This window comes from Syngnathus floridae, chromosome 20, assembly GCF_059516105.1.
Source record: "Syngnathus floridae isolate MCC-2025c chromosome 20, RoL_Sflo_1.0, whole genome shotgun sequence".
Classification (NCBI taxonomy): Eukaryota; Metazoa; Chordata; class Actinopteri; order Syngnathiformes; family Syngnathidae; genus Syngnathus; species Syngnathus floridae.
In genome coordinates, this window is record NC_142432.1 from 2,624,537 (window position 1) to 2,640,556 (window position 16,020).

At 39.8% G+C, this 16,020-nt stretch overlaps 1 long non-coding RNA gene across 9 annotated transcripts in view; it reads right to left on the minus strand.

Annotated features, from left to right (window-relative positions):
- The window catches only part of LOC148380735 (uncharacterized), a 183,964-nt gene that overhangs the window by 71,967 nt on the left and 95,977 nt on the right, over positions 1-16,020 (minus strand). For 8 of the 9 annotated variants that reach the window (XR_015854696.1, XR_015854694.1, XR_015854691.1 and 5 more), the window contains exons 3-4: positions 13,528-13,796; positions 2,629-2,815 (exon numbers count right to left, since the gene is read on the minus strand). This is a non-coding gene — a long non-coding RNA (uncharacterized LOC148380735). Of the gene's footprint in view, positions 1-2,094; positions 2,132-2,628; positions 2,816-13,527; positions 13,797-16,020 lie in introns of all 9 variants that reach the window. The other variant, XR_015854693.1, reaches the window with a different exon arrangement.

Here is a 16,020-nt window from a genome sequence, read left to right on the forward strand (position 1 = left end):
TGCATACTAATTGTGGATTTGCAAAAGTGTCAATGACTTGGAGCCATATATTATGCGTAATGAGCGGGTACCGGCACGAGATTACACAACGGAACGCTGTTACGGGAACCATTGCAAAAACACTTTCACAAATCACATTTAAGAGATTTCAGTTTAACTTAAACCCCCATGTAACAAATTATTAAGCTTAAAGAGATCTAGATGAGGATATATTGTGGATTTTCTTTCAAAGCCTTTCCAAAGTATCTGGAGGCATTCTGTTTGGGTAGCTATTTAGTTGCATTGAAAATTGTACAAATACAAAATCCTAAACCATTTTAAGGGTATTTGAGAGGATTACCATTTTTCAAATGGATTTGAACTCAATTAAAGGACAACATTTTATTCTTTTGCTCAATTTTCATGGGTACTATGACTCGGTACCGGAAGGCTCAAGTTGTAAGAAAAAAGTTCAAAGTCAAGAACTGATAATGACTTGGCATCACCGGAAGGCTCTAATCACATTACGAAAATACCAATTTGCCGAAATCATTTAGGTTTCTCGACTGGATTTCTCAGCATGTGTGTGTATTTCTAAACACAGCATTAAACATTGTGGCACAGAAGTAACAAATTTCACTTAACCACTTGATTGTATTTTTGGACTTTCATTTCATTCTACCAGGAATTACCATTAGAAATACTAACCTTTTTAAAAGATTCCAAGAAAAGCCCCAGAGGCTCTGCTTTTTGTTAAGTTCTAGTAATTGACATAATAATTTCCTGAAACTTTATTCTTACGGTCTCTTTGTTTAAATCTGCCAAAACTCTCACTTTGATAAGACTCAAATAAGGTTAGCAGTTGCTATTCATACGTGGGCTGCTTCTTTAACCGCATCCCCTGAAACTCTCTCCATCTTTTTTTTTTTTTTCAAATTGATCTGACATGCATTACATTCTGGAAACAGCGAGATGCTGCTTGTATATTGAGTGTCATGATGGGAGGTCTCATCCCACCATCCAGTTCACGAGCACCCTATTGTCTTGCAATTTCAATGGCAGCCTTGCAATAATTTACTCTGACTGCTGCATGATCCCCCCAAACTCCCCCCCCCCCACCACCTCCTTCATTCAAAGCTTTCATCTCAGATAAGCTTTGCAGGTGTACCATATAACGGCGCCTAGTTTAATAAGCACTAAAAGTGCCTTCCCCACAAGCCAACAAAAAGAAACGCTTCATTGGAGAATGGCGAATTGATAGCTGAGGTTAAAATGACTACCTATAGTTGGTGACTATTTACTGCTGGCGTTTTTAATAAAAACTGCAGACTGCATTTAGACTACTCAGATGTGTAACCAAGTTGAAAACAAGAGAGCTGCCTAAAAAACAATTGCAAAATCCAGAGATGGAAAATGAATCCGACCCGAAACATCAGCCGTATCCAATAGAACTATCTCACACTCTCCCTTCTGTGATTTTTATTTTTTTTGGCAACATAGTATGCAGATGGAGCATTTACCGGTTGCCTTGTCTCTTACTGTTGAATGCCGCTTCGTTGACTGTGGTGAGGTTTCCATCATTCTGACAAATCTCTGACCACAGACTGCAAAATTATTTATCTCGGGGTGAGTTTGGGTATTTTCAAAAAGATCTGAAGTGCAATGCTTTTGCAAAGTGCTGTGGGACGACCGGTCGAGTCCTAAAATATTTTTTTTGTATTTAGTTCTGTTCATTTCAGTAGGAGTGTTTATCTCGGATTTAATGACCGGCCTGCCAACAACCTTACTGAAGACAAACAATATAGAACACAGATGAATAGATGTTTACTTGAACGATGATGTCACTGCCCAATCTTGACATTTTTCAAGATTGTTAAAGGAGTTATGGCCGTCTGTGCATAAATGAGAATTACAAAAAGAGTGCTGTGACTGTGCCCCTGACAAATGAGAGTGCAATAGACTGTCAAAGGGGAAGGAAAAAAAAAATGTCTCATGTTTTTATTGTGGAAGGTGGTGTCACCTTGGCAACAGACAGGCACGAAGGCCCTCTGAGGCTGTTGAGAGAAAGAAAAAAAAAACCTGAAACTCTTTATTGAGGAAATCTGGGTTTCTTACCTTCTGTTGTTGCAAGTGCAGTTTTATTTGGGGCCATCTGTTGGGGCAGTGCTATCAGATTCAGTGACACTGACTATGAACGGGATCGTTAAGAAGATTGTCTTTTTGGGGAGATTGATTGAAATCGTATTTGTGGATAATTAGGAGGAAGGCAAACTTCTGGACTTTTGGATAATGCTTGACTGGGAGAATATTACATGAGTTATCTTTTTTGAGTTTTATTAATTTTATCACCATGCTTGTAACACAACCCACCCATATCCCAAAGCAACCTTCCCCATTGAAACAAATGGAAATGTAATTAATCTGTGAATTACTGTTATTTGCTTATGTATTGCTTATGCTGATGTGCAGCCCTAAAATAAATATGCTCAAGATAGCCAAGAAATGTTAAATATTTGTGAACAAACTAGTCAGAAAATTAAAGTATAGGCCAAAACAATACGGAATATTAGCCTGCTGCTAATTTGAGCACTAATATAAATATGATGAGCACATCACATTGCCCCTTTACAAATACAATATAGTATTTACCTCCAAATGATGAGTCTGAGTAGCTTGGTGAACTGGGTGCCTGTGTTTTTCGTTGCTTGGTGAGATGGCTTTAAACGACAAAAGTTGACCTCATGTCTTCTTGCATTGTATTCCATGTGCACAGCTGTTTGTCTGTTGATGTGTCTTGAATGATGCATATTCATCTGAACTCTGCATATTCTCACAGCTAAAAGGAGAAAAAGAAAGATGGAGAGACAGAATTGGGTCAGTAAGAGGCAGAGCTCCCCAAAGCGCCAGTCAAAGTGCGGAATTTCTAAGGAGGGACTGCAGGCGGGCAAATACGTCGTCACCAGCTTGACCTTCCCATTTTGATAAGAGGGCTATGGAAATATTACATCTGCAAGCACATAAATACAAATAAATTCGATGACATTGTGCGAGACTAAAATATTTGTTTGAATCACCAATAAGTTTATTTACTTTCCTCTTGTTATGACTCATTCAGAACATTTCACATTGAACTTGGGGTAAAATAACAGCACAAGTGGCAGTGAACCCATGTACAGGAAATAAACACTTGGCTGTATTTCGCAATACTAGATATTCATGTTTCAACCTTCCACCAGAATGGAAAGAATTCAAGTTTGTACAACTGAAGGACATTCTGAAAATTGTCCTGAAGCAATTGAGATCTTTCCTGTGTAGTTACTCCAATGAAAGATGATCCATCACCCCAGTCTAATCTCAAAAAAACCTCCGGAGAAGGTTTTCAACCAGGATGTCTTTATATTGCTGAATTCATCGCTCTTTCAATCCTTACTCTCAGTTTTTGTTCGTGGAAAAACATGCCCACAGCATGATTCTGTCACCATCACACTTTACTGTAGTGATTGTATTGACCAGGTGATGAGTGGTGCCTTGTCAAAACATCACATCAAGCGTTCTCATCAGACCAGATAATTTTCTCCGTCATGGTCTGAGAGTCCTTTGAACACAAGGGCGCCACGTGGCTTTTACCAAGAATTGCCTTCTGCCTGGCTACTCGACCTCACAGGCCTGATTGCTGAAGAGAGGACTGTCCTTCTGGAAGGTTTTCATCTTTCCACAGAGGCATCCAGAAGCTCTTACTATCAAGTTTTTGGTCCCTTCTATTTTGCTTCAATTCCTCAGTTTGGACAGAATGCCATTTTCTCTACAATGGGACAAACAAACTATCCTGCTATAATAAGATGACAATATTTCACTGTATGCTGTTTTCTAATTTAATGCACGTTAAGTGCGCATTCAGTTTTACTAATAATAGCGATAAAAGGTCCTTGTTGATGAGATTCTCGGAAATAATATCAGTTCGCTCTCTCTCTGCAATGGAAAAAAGAAGATGGTATGTGATTTATTCATCCATACACGTTAAGGCTGACTTGTTCACTCACACGTGGCCCGATATCTAATTTCACAATACAAGTAACAGTAGAGAAAATTCAATTTGTTTTTGTTTCCCTGCCATTTAAGGTCATTTCCATAAAATGAGAGTGGCTGACATCCAAAATCAATAGATGCTCCCAAACCCTCCAGCCTAATGGGGTAGATAGCCAAGACTACAAGTTAATTGTTCAGCATTGTCCTTGAAATCTTTCACTCTTCTTCTGTGTCTGTCTCGAGGTCTGTCTGCCACTTTTTAACAATGACCGTTTCTTAAAAAGTCTTTGAGCACAGATTTTGTAATGAGGCAAAAGTTTTGGAATTAATAAATGACTATCCCTGGGCTGGAATGTAAAAGATAGATGTAGTATTTTATTTACATGACATACTTTATTTAGTATTTATACTTTATTTTGCAAAAGGATATTAGTCTAAGACAACATAATAGAGACCATGTTTCATTTTCAATTGTGTCTTTCGGGGTTTTATAATTCAGTAGCGGTCCACAGCCCTTGAGCTAACTCGCTTCAGGCAACCAATATGAATATTTCCCTTTCTTTCTTTCTTTCTTTCTGTGTCTCTTATGAGCAAAGTTTGGTGTTATTAAATCACGTTGCTGCAGACTTATTGAAAAGCTGTTTGACAAGAAAAAGCAGGATGTGTTCTAGGCCATATATTCTGAAGGCAACAGACCATTAAATCAGCCAAACAAAATGATGATTGCTACAGAACAAATCAATCCAACCAAGTTCATGGCCTATATTTATTATTGTACACATTTAAGGATCAGATTGTAATATCGAAAATTAAATATATTCATTTTATGTCATCTGATGCCAAGCATTGCATCACAAATAAGTTTGGAATATTCCTGTGTTGTGTAATAGTGAAAAAGAATAAGTTTCATGAAAATAAATAAATAAATAAAAAGAAAGTTATCTTTTCAGTTTCAGTCTGTTCAACACGAATATGCAGTCATTCGAGCTGGGAAAATTGGGGAGATGGAGCTATCCCCAGCTGACCGGGTGAAAGACAGAGGTTACCGCCCTGGATAGATTGCGAGTCCATCAAATGGCTGAGTGAATGGGGAAATGATCCTGAGCTAGCTACGAGGGAGTTATGTGAAACAATGTGCCAAAAAAAAAAAAAATGTACAACATTCTTTCTGGAAAACATTGATATTCATTGTGACAATTGTAAATTAAAATGACACAATCAAATTAACGGAATCTCGATTTGTGTGATGTCATACCAAAATCAACAAAGCTCTATAAAGATGTCAATTTGAAAAAAAATCATCCCGCTCACTGTGGAATTAACAATAATTAGCTACATCTGATTGAATTGTAAATCTCACATACATTACTAATTACTGTTTGCACACTGGCCAACATAAAGTGTTTAAAGAGAGATAAGCGGAATCGCAATTACTATTGTTAACGAGACTTACCCGATTGCATCACAGGGTTATCAAAGCTTGCATGCTATGCAGGCGCAAGAGGAACTATCCTCAACTCTGAGTGTGCTAGAAATATCATTTTCATATCTATAAAAACTTTCATATAACCTGCCATTTTATTTTTTTATATCGTCGACACAGGGCTGTTTTGTTACATATTCAAAATACTTGTGCTTACTCTATAATAAAAATGTACATGCAAGGTAACGCTATTCAAAATAAAATATAGTCCCACACATTAATCTCATAAACAGTATAGTATTTTAATCAATTAATTGACCCACAGCACATTTTATCCAGAGATCACAATCTGAAAAGCCTCTCTGATCCTATACGTGGTTCATTGATTTTAAAGCACTTCTAACCTGCACTTCGTCAACGCTGAAAGGATAAACGGATAGAGTTGCCTCATCTGGCTGCTCTTAGCTTACCGATTGTGTCGTTATTTGCAATTCTGCTTTATCCGATACCGCTACAGTGATAGATGAGAAGATTAGTGGAGATTTCCAGTGGAGAGTAGGTGGGGAATTGCGGGGATAATGGTCTCAGTCCTAGGAGCTCCTAGTTTGATAATCTGAAGCTCAACAGCTAATATGTATTATCAAGATCTCATATAAAAGTGTCAGGTGCTAATAAAGTCAGATTTGTGGCACAACACCATAAGTGATAGAAATACATTGTAAACTTGGAAAATCATCATTTTTCAGGGGACACCAAAAACACCATTGTGGAAAAAAGCCATTTTCAACACTTTAGATTGCGTAATAATTTGTGAAGGTAACACCCACACGTCTAATTTGCCAACAGTAATCTGAATTAATTAAACTGAATTGTTTTTCAAATTTAAAGTTTGGCTTAGCCTGTTTGTGGCTTGTGTGTCTGCTGCTCATGTCTCCACCTCGTCTTGTCAGCGCCGATAATCAGCTCGCTCCATCCCACCACTTGTCCAGGTTTGCCTTGTTTTCTTGTCCCTTCGTTTGTACTCTGCTCAGCCCGTCTCGGTTCCCTGCCTTGTGTCAGGTGACCTGTGTGGCGAGTTTTTTTGTCACTTACATTTCTAAAATTCACATATCTGGTGTGTGTTAACAAGCACATGGCAGCTGCGGCTGTTTACATTCCGCATAGCTGTCCTCCGTGACAGATTTGTATAACTGAATGAGGAACAGCTTTTTACATATCATCCAATCTGAGAGAGTAATCTGTCAATCTACATTTAATTAATTTCACTCCTCCAGTTACAGCAGGACAACAAGATAGGTTTGCTGTCTGAGGAACATTGAGTAAAAACAATCTTGTCTGACCGCATCTGCCAATCTAACCATCACTTTGACAAACATAAAGGGGCTCAATGCGGATCCCTGAGGCATTTCCACCTTCATCTTAAAGTCTTGTCACTTCCACCTGACTACTATTTTCAAGCATTCTTCAAAAAAGGGATCATGGGGTGCTCTTTCTAAACATGAAGATATCAATGCAACACACGTTTCTCTCTTATTGGTACTTTTTTATTTTTATCTATCTCTTAAACAAACCTGCTACGGATCACACGTTGCTACCTCTGCCTCGTCAATCCAAAGTCCTCCTTTTGTCCTTCCTTTGTATCCGACCTCTTGTACAAAACTTTGCTACCTCTCATTTAACCTCATGTGTCCTCTTATTGTAAACCTGTCTGAGCTCCCTCACACGCCCATCTCTTCATTGCCAACCTATTTTTTCCCCTGTGCTGAATATCCTCGTTCCACCACCTAGTCTTTTTATCTCCTTTTATCTGTCCAGAGGATTCCCTAAGAACCTTCCGATCAGTCTTACTTTTTGCTCTCCCAACCTAATCATCCATCAATTTCCCTGACACAACCCAGAGCTTTTCTTAGCTCCTCCTTAAAGTCCTCATGCCATTGAACTCCACCATTTGAGCCTCTGCTTATGTTGCTGTCTGGATATGCTCTTTCCTGCAACCACACAGAATATGTGATGCTCCAGTCCACAAGCCAAGCCTTTGCAAAATGAGCTACTGTCACCGCAAGCTAAAGCCCCTACCCATGAATTACACATCCAAATGAACCAAGAATACAAACACGTCGGTTTTCGCCAGTACTAGTGCACTTTCGGTCTTGCAGAATGAATCCCTTGATGACGCAATGTTGTTTCCACAAGACTAGTTGCGCAAAAACAAGTGAATTCCCATCCCCACAAAGTGATTACTTTGTGGCTTTGACATTCGAAGACGACACCCCCCGAAGTCGACCCATAACTGATTGCTCACCCTGTTCACCTCCCATAATGACTCATTTCAGCTACGGCTATGCTGAGCCTTGGCCCAGGGACCCAGCAATAATCCTCGGCATTAATTAGATGACCCCCGGAGATGTCTGCAACTGCAGTGCAAGGCACAAAGAGAGTCTCTCTGCTTATTGTTTATAGCTGGGCTGTAAAGGGTCCAGCAATGGGAGAGATTAAACAGATCAGGAAGATGAGAGAGGTGAGGATGGTCAGCTGGAGGGCAATCATCACATACTGAATGGTAATTATGTCAAAATATTATTTGCCTCTTTGGCTTATTTCAGTTCAATGTGGTGATTGATTAAAAGTGGGTTGTATTCTCTCACTCACCATTTGCTTCTTTATTTACAACCGAGCTACTTCGACTTCTCTGTCTTTAGCACATTTAGCACCTTTTTTTACTCTGCATTTCTCTCAGTTTGTTTGCGACTAAGGTGGTAAATTCTAATAATGCGTTTGGGTAATAAGCAAAAAAGTCAACGCACGCTCAAGGTGAACGCAAAGGTCGGTCAAGATTGAAATGAACTGTCCTCCTACTGTGTGCATCTCCTGTAATTGTTTTGTTTCTGTGCTCAAGTTACTCACTCCATCATACAACATCCCAAGTGCTTCATTTGGTTCTCATTAGGGATCACCAGAGTGAAACAGACTTGCAAAGCTGCTGACAAACACAGGCAAACATAAATATACACACACGCACACACATATCGACTTCAGCGTCCTCATAATTCACTTGTTATCCTCTCCATATGTGCACTGTCATGATGGCTGGCAAATACCAATTGAAGCATTAATATGAGGCTGCCGTATTGCAAGGTACTCTGGCATTTTATGGTGCAGCACAACATTTTTCAGGGCACTCACAATTCATATCCACAGGCTAATAAAGATCATTTTATAGCTCTGTTAAGTAGTGGAAATGCTTTATGGATAAACCGCAACACAAGGTTACACACTATTGGTGCGAAGTAGTGCTTGGGGTTGGAGTGTCATCCTTGTGAATGTGTTTAAAAGTGGATTAGTGTGTTCAACTCGGTGTGCTACATGTCAGGCTGAAGTACCGTAAATAAATATGTGGTTGAATCTTTCAAATGAAGAAATGATAACATTGGTGAAGATGTTTTTTAACAAACGATATCATCAGAGATGGAAGCTACTGTATTTTCCGCACTATAAGGCGCACTGGATTATAAGGCGTACCTTCAACGAATGGCCCATTTTAAAACTTTGTCTATATATAAGATATATACATTTGGCCCGTGGGCTGGACTCTGGACACGCCAGCTGTAGTGGCTCAATATTGGTCCATATATAAGGCGCACCTGATTATAAGGCGGCTTTTGAGAAAATGTGAGGTTTTTAGGTGCGCCTTATAGTGCAGAAAATACGGTAACCATTCAAGATTAAATCTGCCCTCATGTTTCCTTTCGGGCACGCCAACATGGACTGCCTGATGTGTCAACATTGTCTTTTTTTTTTCCGTGTACACAAGAGCAAGTACATCATTGCAATATTAGTATGTATTAGAAGCAACAACTCCCCCAGTGTGCAAGCACTCGTCAACAAATTGTAAATTCACTTTGTCCATCTCAGTTTCTTTTGGCTCTCTTGAAAAGGATTTTTCTATCAGTACAATCCAGACGGGTGATCAATACCCTCTGCTCAGGTATGTAATGGGTTTGAACCTTCTCACACTCATGGCAGGCAATCTCTTGCTCTCTCTCCATCTGATCTGTGACTCACATTTCAAATAAAAGCATCAATATGCCAATGCTTAAATATTTGCCAATTACAAAATCCTGCCAGCATATATTTGTCTTAACTTGGCTCCCTTGAATCCAGGAAAAGTTTAGAATCTGAATTTTATATACTATAAAGCATCTGCCGATTTTGGTGGAATTGTGTCTTTTTTGGGGTTATGTGAAAATACTTTTTTGACATGATCTCAGATGGTTCCACTGGATCAACACTAGAGCGACTCCATTTTGCGTATTAGTATTATATATTAAAATTGTCCAGCAGTTACTAGAGCCAACATGAATGTTAAAGCAGAAGAGATAACAGGAATGAGATCGGTGGGGCGATAGAGTTGAAAGTAACATATTCCACTGCATTGCTCTTTGGAGTTGGCAAGTCTTTAATCACAAAATCTGTCTGGTGAATCAAACTCGACCGACATAAAAAAAGTGAGTTATCTGAAGATAGATATACACTGGTGGTGTTGCTTGATCTTGCCAAGTTCCTGTTAGGCAGGGAAAATACAGTCTCTTATCAGTTGTTTCACAGATGAGTGACCTTTGTCATTGAAGTATTATTATTATTTTTTTTTATGTGATGACGGATTTAGGTGACTGAGATTGGGTCAGCGTGTTTTAATCAAACGAAAAGTTTATGTTGCCACTTTCGGTTTGTCCCACGATTAGTTACTGTCATGCTTGTTTGGCACGGGATGCTAAACACACGTCATATATCACTGAAGAAAAAAAAAAAAAAATCAGGTGAGTGGTCGGTCTCACATATCTGATCAACTATATGCATAACAGACACTTGGAGCCAATCTAATCTGAAAAGCACTTCCATTACATGGATCTTGCCTTTTAGTGTCGATGGCACATGGCCATCAAGATAACAATGATCAATTTAGCCAGCTAACTCAATGCGGCTGGAGATGGCTTATTGATGTCCTCGCATCCTGTGGAGCAAGGATGATGCTGCTGACTGCTGGACTTGCAGGTTGAGACTGAGGGTGTCTGGAATGCTAAGTGGTAAAGTTAACCCTTTCATTGCTGAATATGGCTTTTTTTTTTTTTTACATGGCAGTCAAAGATGAAGACCTAATAGACTGGATGACTTTCAGAAGAAGATGAGGAAGAGTCACTTATTATAATTGTTGAATGGAATATCTAATGTAATTCACTGGGTGGTACTTTTTTTTTTCATTTTAAATTATTTCTTTGTCCTACACTGTCTTAAGGTGAGTCACTGGGAGTAATCATGAATCATTTCTTAGTGTCCACACACTGTTACCAATTCCTCCAGATTTTTTTTTTCTTCTTCACATCACTGCTTCTAATTTACTAACTTGTGACGTTATCTGGCAAACAGTCAAAGGGCACAATACTGGTCTGCAATCGTGCAAAGCCTAATTACCATAATCATTGTCGGGATTAGTCGACCGAGATAGTTTGCTTGCGTGAGAGTGCGTGCTGATGAGACTTTACGGGTAGATTTAACCCGGACTCACTACATCGTCTGACAAACAGCTGTCTGTGTGGCTTCCCAAGGATTTGCCAAGCTAGACCACAATTGAGAAAACTCAAGTGGATTTTCCAAATATTTTTCTTAACATCTACTCGTTTGATGATGTAGCTTACAACTTGGACCAAGTTCCATTCCAGACTGACACATGCCGGTCACCAGACAGTCACGATAAAATAGAATGGCAGAAAACCAGAGAGCCAATGCAGGCCTTAGAGGCACATAAATTAAACATGAACTTCAAACCTTGAAAGTGATGTGCCACATTGCACCCCAAGGTAAGATTTTAAACTGACGTGGTTTTCAGATAGAATCCATGTCCTCAATTGTGAGAATGTGCTCTATATTTAATAACGTGCCTAATACTTAAAAAATTAAAGATGTGTCTTTACGAGAAATTTGATTATTTGGTCACATCTTGTTTGTTGATTGTATGAAGCCAAAACAGTTATATTGAGGTCTAGCCGGATCCCGGAATAAACCTTAGCAGGAAGACTGAGTGTGAAAGTGATCCTCTCAAAATACAACCCGCCTACTGGTCCTCCCTCGAAGAAAAGGGGACCACCTCTCCAATCTGCCACTTGACGTGTCATCCAAGACATCTGAAGCCGTTCGGAAATCTGGCGAGATCTCAACACAATGCGAAGTAAGATTTATATTATGATGTTTATTGTCATTTAAGGAATTATGTATCAGGAACATTTTCTCCAATGACGTAGTTGCTCTAATGGGCAAGCTTGGACAGCTTAGCCGTGCTGCCGACAGACCTCCATCTGTTTATCTAACCCTGTGATAGATGGGCTGTGGAAATGTCCTCTCCCTTGTGTCGTTGCAATCAGTTGGCCCATCACTACTGATAAGACAACGTGCCAAAAACACAACCTCACAATGTGGCAAGGCCTCACAACAAACTAGGTTAATGATGCAGGAGGACTGGGGGTCACCCTTTGGACTCGCATTCTGTGTTGGATTTATCTAGCTTTGTGATGAAATTGCTTCTCTAATCTACTGCTCTTTTGGTCTGACGGACAAAAAACATGACAGCAAATGCATCATCAAAAGAAATAAAGACTTATTTTAAATACAGAAATGATAACGTCTCAATATAAATTGAATCGACCAAGTATATTTCCGTTTGAGTTAGTTGATTTGATGCCTGTGCATCTTTTATAAGTTTAGAAAAAAAAAGGATGTGTTGATTGAATGAGGTTAATGTCTTCATTAGAGCTTGAAGAATCTATGTCAAGGACAACTGATGCTGTAAATGGGGGAGAACAACGGCTGGAGAAGGCCATAAACTAGAGTGTTTTTCATGACTATACTTTGTGCAGTAGGTTAAAAAGTTTGCATATAAATAAATATGCAAACTGCCTTGATCAAACAGATTTTGCAAGATTTGATTGGAGTCTATGTGTTATTTTATTGAGGTCGAACACTCACAAGTGACTGGATAGATTATTTTTATTTTTTCTCGAGGTCAAGGGCCATGTAGTACAGGAAGGACGGACATAGAAGGGCACAAAGGGTGATGTATGATGACCTCGTGGACATAACCTACTTCAAATATAGCCTTCCTCTAAGAGTCATAGATGTGAGTGGTTCGTTCTTCTGAAGAGTAGTTGGCTCTGATAAGTTAAAATAAAAGTCACGCCGATTTACTCGTACTGTTATGCAGCATCAGAATTTGAAGTAGAGAGAGGCCATTTAATATCTGCCAAACCAAAATAGAGAAAGACTCAAGGGCACGACGTGATTGGCAACTTCAGTTGCATTGGTATGATGGCCTCAGGGCATTCCTCAATACAATTGGTCATGAAACCAATGTTGCAGCGTGCCAACATAACCAATGTCGTTTCAATGATAGGCCCGGGATGAATTTCATCCATCATACAGCCCTAAAAGTTTTTCTTTTTAGCCGGTTTGTGTAACAGTTCCTCACGTGTGACGAAGCACCAGACCTAACTAGATGGTAACCGCAGGGCAGCTCCGTTCTGCACCAGCAGTTGCATTTCGGTTCTACGTTGAATGATGCAGCCGTGGTTCCAGTGGTGCCTTTTAAGCACTGACAGTGAAGCCCACTCACTCTTTGCCTCAGCATGTTTCGTCTCAACAATCTCTCCCAACCGACACACGGGCGCGTCGGAAAATCCCACAACCAAAACGGTGATCCGTTTTAATTTTATAGAAAGCGATTTGGATGCAATGAATTGTCAAATATAGTGGAGCGGTCGTCGTCACCATGTTCACGTCACGTGACACCCGGAGGGCAACTCACTGTTGCTCGGCTGTACATCGAAATTGCTCGGCTTCAAATAGAATGTTCTCAGAGGGAAGTGACCACGGGGCAAAAAAGTGTCACCGAGTGTCATCAGCAGCTTGCAACCGAGATGGAAAGAACCAGAGAAAGGCGGATTTTCTGGAAATGTGAGGACGAGGAACTTTTTGTGAGTCATATTTCCACAAATAATAAGAAGAAAAGTAGAGAGGGAGAAAAAAAACAGCATTTCTAAACTAGATCTCACCTGAATGAATTTGGACATTCCTTGGACCATTTAGTTCCAGCACCGTGCAGCTTAATGACTGAAAGCTGTTCTCCCCTAATTGTATTTTAGTCTGGGTGCCACAATCACCAGTGCTCAGTTGAAGAAACTCGGGTTCCGTGTCTGGTGTCTGATGGATGTGTCCTGTTTTTAGCTGCCAACTGTGTCCCCGCTGCAGAGGCCACCCCCCCCAGCTGCAGGGGATCGGACTGGTGAGCGGGCCAGCAGCCAGGTTGTTGATGAAGCTGCAGCTGGGACACAGATAACATGAGCCAAGTCGGTGAATATTCCAATAATATTGGGAAGCCAGTTTGTCTTAGTCATTGTCATTTAATTGTTATTCTTGAGTGCATTGATCAACACATCCAGACTGAGGGCTATTGCTGCTCACCTCGAAAACATGAAACAAAAACCTGCATGTTATCTTAAATGAATAAAATTAAATAGTATTATTTATTATTAACATGTATTATTTGTATATGTAGTTACATTTATATTATTATTATTAAATTATAAATGCATTCAATGAATTTGTATTGAGTTCTTTTCATGGCTGCATTTTCTTTTATTTGCTCATGCTTGCTTATTTCCTTTATTCAATAAATTCTGTAAAACATGCCATGATTGACATCGGTGATTAGACCAGTGGAAAATTTTACTCCTTTCTGGTAAATTCGGTTGACTTATCACTAACACACTAAAACCATGATTTACCTGGAAACTCTTCTCAAGGTCAAGGTCACAGAATTATTGCATGCGTATGCATTCAAAAGTTCAGACTCATTTGAAAGGTCCTTCCTTGACATATGCTTCATTTATGGGCCCATTACGAGATAATTAGTGTGACAGATTAGACTTGCACATAGTGCTGGACTTCCATTTGCACATTTCTGGGCCTGACTTTTCTGCATATTGGCTGACCATCATGGCTTTTTAAGTACAACGGGGCCCAAATTATAGAGAGGGTGGAAATGCTTGTTCCATTCAACACCTTGATGAAAAGAGCTCCGAATAATTATGCCAATACTTGTTGTGTCCCCTTTGCACTTTCTGATTTATTTATAGAGCTGGGCTTGAGCAGGAAAGGTGACATCAACTTAAAGATGGTAACAAAATCCTCCGTGGTGAGGCAGGTAATTATCATTAAACAAGAAACTGTGTTGAGATTGTCATGCTGCTATCATTGACTTCATCACCTGGCTGGAAGTAGCACATTGTCATAATGTGTCCCTCCAAGTTTTGCTGAAGAGGCTGTTTATCATCACGGGTTGTAATTATACCTGAGGCTCGACACATTTAAATGGATTTGCCGTGGAGCTGATAGCTTAAATATTTGATTAGATGTCTTCATTGATGTGTGACTGGCTTTGCATTTTAGCCTTGGAGAGGCTTACGGTTGCTCTCACCGCTGATTGTGTTTGCTTCAATCATTGTTGATAAGATGAAGGACTTGCAGGGACAACATTATAGCGAGGCACACAACGATGTCAGTTGTGAAAAGGGAGCTGAGAGAGAATCTGATTCTTAATTCATCTGTCATGAGTTAAATACATTTCATAAACTGAAGAATCCTCGTCATTTTTTGTGGTGCATGCAAAAGAAACCTAAATTCCTCATCTGTGTAGCTCCTCAACATTTCATTGAAATTTCACTTGTTCTCCACACGTAGATATCACAACCATGAAACCGAGGGAGGAGCGATAAGGAAAGATGAGAATTTGGCGGAAAGCATTATTATTGTGGCAGTCACATTAATGAACATTGCTGAATGCGGAGGCAATTAATTACTGTTTGCATCATCACCCTGGAAAAAGTGTTTAATTATTTTTTGTTGCACTCTGATGCACTTGGAGAGCATCATGGAGTGTGCTCAGGCTGGTAAAATGGATGCTGGCAGGGAGGCAGCTTAAGTGTGGTTTCACTGCCTAATGGCCATTGTACTGGCACACCAGATGGTCTTGGTCATGCACCGAGGTGAACTGAGATTTACCTCATCGCAAATGACTCAACGCCATTACTCTTGTCTGTCCGATGAATGATCAAAGTGTTATGATAGAACGTCATGGCAACGTTAATTAAATAACAAATCAGTCCATCAGTCCAAATATGCCTGTCAAGGTTCTTTCTCTCACAGTTTGTGTGCCCCCTATCTTTCTAATACACTTGTAACCTACTGGGTGGTAAGTTCACCACCTTAAACTACAAAGGTGCACTCCTTGAAATCCATTCCCCACTACCACCTCCACTAGTTTAAGCTCGGCGGGGAGTCCTTCACATAGTGCACTTCAAAAGAGCCCCCCATGTAGCACATTCATACAAATACGCCTGAAAGGAAAGCTTCCTGTGACAGTTGAAATACAATTAATTTATTCTGCCCATATTAGAATAATAACCCCATGAACAGTCATTTTCTTTTGAATGGAATGAAATTGATGATGTAATCACAGGAAAAGATTGGCTGGTAAAGACAGAAAG